Below are 5,000 nucleotides of genomic sequence, written 5' to 3'. Positions count from 1 at the left end.
CACGAAGGATGTCACGCGACTAGTTAGCAGGCTAGAGTCTCGTTCGTTATCGGAATTAACCAGACAAATCGCTCCACCAACTAAGAACGGCCATGCACCACCACCCACCGAATCAAGAAAGAGCTATCAATCTGTCAATCCTTCCGGTGTCCGGGCCTGGTGAGGTTTCCCGTGTTGAGTCAAATTAAGCCGCAGGCTCCACTCCTGGTGGTGCCCTTCCATCAATTCCTTTAAGTTTCAGCTTTGCAACCATACTTCCCCCGGAACCCAAAAGCTTTGGTTTCCCGGAGGCTGCCCGCCGAGTCATCGGAGGAACTGCGGCGGATCGCTGGCTGGCATCGTTTATGGTTAGAACTAGGGCGGTATCTGATCGCCTTCGAACCTCTAACTTTCGTTCTTGATTAATGAAAACATACTTGGCAAATGCTTTCGCTTCTGTTCGTCTTGCGACGATCCAAGAATTTCACCTCTAACGTCGCAATACGAATGCCCCCGCCTGTCCCTACTAATCATTACCTCGGGTTCCGAAAACCAACAAAATAGAACCGAGGTCCTATTCCATTATTCCATGCACACAGTATTCAGGCGGGCTTGCCTGCTTTAAGCACTCTAATTTGTTCAAAGTAAACGTGCCGGCCCACCGAGACACTCAACTAAGAGCACCCTGGTAGGATTTCAACGGGGTCCGCCTCGGGACGCGCAAGCACGCCTTCGGCTCGCCCCACCGGCAGGACGTCCCACGATACATGCCAGTTAAACACCGACGGGCGGTGAACCAACAGCGTGGGACACAAATCCAACTACGAGCTTTTTAACCGCAACAACTTTAATATACGCTATTGGAGCTGGAATTACCGCGGCTGCTGGCACCAGACTTGCCCTCCAATAGATACTCGTTAAAGGATTTAAAGTGTACTCATTCCGATTACGGGGCCTCGGATGAGTCCCGTATCGTTATTTTTCGTCACTACCTCCCCGTGCCGGGAGTGGGTAATTTGCGCGCCTGCTGCCTTCCTTGGATGTGGTAGCCGTTTCTCAGGCTCCCTCTCCGGAATCGAACCCTGATTCCCCGTTACCCGTTACAACCATGGTAGGCGCAGAACCTACCATCGACAGTTGATAAGGCAGACATTTGAAAGATGCGTCGCCGGTACGAGGACCGTGCGATCAGCCCAAAGTTATTCAGAGTCACCAAGGCAAACGGACCAGACGAGCCAATCCGATTGGTTTTGATCTAATAAAAGCGTCCCTTCCATCTCTGGTCGGGACTCTGTTTGCATGTATTAGCTCTAGAATTACCACAGTTATCCAAGTAACGTGGGTACGATCTAAGGAACCATAACTGATTTAATGAGCCATTCGCGGTTTCACCTTAATGCGGCTTGTACTGAGACATGCATGGCTTAATCTTTGAGACAAGCATATGACTACTGGCAGGATCAACCAGGGAGCTGCGTCAACGAGAGCTGAGCAGCCGGCCGCCCGGGAGTGTGTCCCGAGGGCCCGCGCGAACACGCAAGCGTCCGCTCAATTATTCTGCAAACAGGAGGAGGCTGAGCTCCCCTGCACGATACACCTCGAAACCCTCTCAGGTCCCGGCGGCGCGCAGCGCCGTCCTAAGTACTTGGTCGGGTTCGAGAGAGGCGCAATCGCCCGGAGATAGGCGAGTAGACGCTTTCAGTGCGAACACCCGTGCTCCCAACTGAGCTTGCCGCTGCCGACAGAGGCCCGGGAGCGTGCTGTCGTGGCATTGCCGGCGGGAAACAACACGCGCCACCTACGGTGACCGGCAGCTCCAACGCCAGCGCCACAGAAGGGCAAAGCCCCACTTGGGTGCAGAAGCGAACTCTCCCAGCACAGCGCACGCGCCAACACGTCCGCAGAGCTGCGATACAAACCACCTGCGAGAACCGCTGGGGGCGACCGAGCAGCAGACGGCGTCGCGACGCCGAGTGCCGGGCGGCGGCGCATCCTCAACGCACACAGTCCGCAATCGGACCAGCACACTGCAGATGTCCACCGCGCTTCGCACCGGGCTCGGCAGAACCCACTTTGGCCGCCTGGCGCCGCGCGCAGGGTGCGCCGGCGCATAGCTGGGACGCCAGCCGGGCCCGTCGGCCGGCGCTCCTGCCACTGGGCGCCCCCCACCAGCCGGCTGTAGTGCGTGCGCTCACGCAGCGCGCGGCCAGCACGCCGGGCGGCCCCCCCTCACCGGCCGGGGACTGTCCCGCCAAGCCACAGCCTCGTATCGCTTCATACCCACATGGCCAACTCAGGTTCGGGGGCATGGCGGGTACCGCCGAAACAACCGGTTCACAGATGTACCGATCGTCGCTATCACCGATGCACCTGCAGCGCGAACAACCGCTCAACAACTGATTTCCAGTTCATTTGCGGATCTTTGGCAGCAAACGTATACGTCAATCTACATTTGCGAAATCTACGATTCTGGCATGCCTGCATGTTATGTGTCACGACACGCTACATCAGCCCACATACACACTGCGGCATGTACACGAGAGAACACGTGGAAGATGGTCCGCGCACGTGTGCAATGTCCCTTGCGCGGTCGACTGTCAACCGGCCTCTGTAGCATGTCGCAGATGTGGAACGCGGTCCACCGTGCTATCATGTTGTGTGGGGCAATACGATTAAATAGGAAAACCCTCGTCGCTACATCAACAGACGGCTCACGCTGATTCCCGGCAGAGGGAGGAAGGGGGGGGGGGGGGCCAACATGCAATACTTTCGTCCGTACCTACTTACCACATTTCTGTACGGCGTACAACAGTGCAATCTCGCTGTAATGGGGAGACGAGACAAGTAGCATCGTGCACAACATATGGCCCTTATGATTCGCCATTGTAGGGCGCAGCCGGTGTACGGTCAAGCATGTGCCACATTATGTCACTCAGTACGTAACGACGGATGATCAGTGTGGGTTACGCGTACATCAGCGGACAGTCCACACAGGCCGTACCACAACGTACACTGACTGCATCGACAACCGAATGCAACTGAACAGCTGCAAGGCTCATTTCACAAACAAACGCCTGACCGACCAGCTTGGAAGGGCAGGAGGGGAGGGCGATATTCGTTCTGTAGCGGTACACCCTTCCAGTGGTTAGCGGGACTGTGTAGAAAGTACGCAACACTCGAAAGACCTTTATGTGAGGGTACGCACCATGGCATCAAGAAATACACATGACACCAGAGGATCCAAGCAGTGAACTATGTTCAGAGGGTTGCTGTTAGGCAAAGCTACATTCCTGTGACGTTACATGTGACAGTTAAGGTGCAGTGTAAGTTAGGTTAAGGTGCAGTGTAAGTTAGGTTAAGGTGCAGTGTAAGTTAGGTTAAGGTGCAGTGTAAGTTAGGTTAAGGTGCAGTGTAACTTAGGTTAAGGTGCAGTGTAACTTAGGTTAAGGTGCAGTGTAACTTAGGTTAAGGTGCAGTGTAACTTAGGTTAAGGTGCAGTGTAACTTAGGTTAAGGTGCAGTGTAACTTAGGTTAAGGTGCAGTGTAACTTAGGTTAAGGTGCAGTGTAACTTAGGTTAAGGTGCAGTGTAACTTAGGTTAAGGTGCAGTGTAACTTAGGTTAAGGTGCAGTGTAACTTAGGTTAAGGTGCAGTGTAACTTAGGTTAAGGTGCAGTGTAACTTAGGTTAAGGTGCAGTGTAACTTAGGTTAAGGTGCAGTGTAACTTAGGTTAAGGTGCAGTGTAACTTAGGTTAAGGTGCAGTGTAACTTAGGTTAAGGTGCAGTGTAACTTAGGTTAAGGTGCAGTGTAACTTAGGTTAAGGTGCAGTGTAACTTAGGTTAAGGTGCAGTGTAACTTAGGTTAAGGTGCAGTGTAAGTTAGGTTAAGGTGCAGTGTAAGTTAGGTTAAGGTGCAGCGTAACTTAGGTTAAGGTGCAGCGTAACTTAGGTTAAGGTGCAGCGTAACTTAGGTTAAGGTGCAGCGTAACTTAGGTTAAGGTGCAGCGTAACTTAGGTTAAGGTGCAGCGTAACTTAGGTTAAGGTGCAGCGTAACTTAGGTTAAGGTGCAGCGTGGGTTAGGTTAGGGGCCAACGTGGGTTAGGTTAGGGGCCAACGTGGGTTAGGTTAGGGGCCAACGTGGGTTAGGTTAGGGGCCAACGTGGGTTAGGTTAGGGGCCAACGTGGGTTAGGTTAGGGGCCAACGTGGGTTAGGTTAAGGGCCAACGTGGGTTAGGTTAAGGGCCAACGTGGGTTAGGTTAAGGGCCAACGTGGGTTAGGTTAAGGGCCAACGTGGGTTAGGTTAAGGGCCAACGTGGGTTAGGTTAAGGGCCAACGTGGGTTAGGTTAAGGGCCAACGTGGGTTAGGTTAAGGGCCAACGTGGGTTAGGTTAAGGGCCAACGTGGGTAAGGTTAGGGGCCAACGTGGGTAAGGTTAAGGGCCAACGTGGGTTAGGTTAAGGGCCAACGTGGGTTAGGTTAAGGGCCAACGTGGGTTAGGTTAAGGGCCAACGTGGGTTAGGTTAAGGGCCAACTTGGGTTAGGTTAAGGGCCAACGTGGGTTAGGTTAAGGGCCAACGTGGGTTAGGTTAAGGGCCAACGTGGGTTAGGTTAAGGGCCAACGTGGGTTAGGTTAAGGGCCAACGTGGGTTAGGTTGCCAGAGATGTGTCATATCAGGATGTACGTTTGGCTGGTGTCAGGTGGTGGGTTGGTTCGATGCCTTTATAAGGGGTGTGGCCAAAGGGTATTTTATTACTTGTACCTTTTGTGTTGTGGCGTGGCGTTGCGTCCTGTGTTGATACTGGGTGGACCACTGTGGGTGTTGCTGGCTGATTTGAGCTGCGTTGTTTGCGGGTGATGTGAGACATTCTGTCTTATTAGTGGACGTGACGTTCCTCTTGTCGTTGTTTGGATAGTGTCCTGTGGCAGCGAGGATAAAATGGATGTTGTTGAACGATAGTGCTTTGGTGCTTTCGCTTTGTTACACACAGAGTGGACTGTGAGATAGGGTGACTGGGTCGA

General features: G+C 53.2%; 1 non-coding gene across 1 annotated transcript in view; it reads right to left on the bottom strand.

The window, feature by feature from the left end:
* LOC126312928 (small subunit ribosomal RNA) overlaps window positions 1-1,450 on the bottom strand; it is a 1,893-nt gene extending 443 nt beyond the window's left edge. Inside the window, exon 1 of the ribosomal RNA XR_007554837.1 lies at window positions 1-1,450. This exon is cut by the window's left edge and continues 443 nt beyond it. This is a non-coding gene — a ribosomal RNA (small subunit ribosomal RNA).
* Window positions 1,451-5,000: the final 3,550 nt, after the last annotated feature.

The sequence above is a fragment of the Schistocerca gregaria genome, unplaced genomic scaffold (assembly GCF_023897955.1).
Source record: "Schistocerca gregaria isolate iqSchGreg1 unplaced genomic scaffold, iqSchGreg1.2 ptg000458l, whole genome shotgun sequence".
In the NCBI taxonomy this organism is placed as follows: domain Eukaryota; kingdom Metazoa; phylum Arthropoda; class Insecta; order Orthoptera; family Acrididae; genus Schistocerca; species Schistocerca gregaria.
The sequence above is the reverse complement of the archived record's forward strand: the minus strand, read 5'-3'. Positions and strand labels throughout refer to the sequence as shown.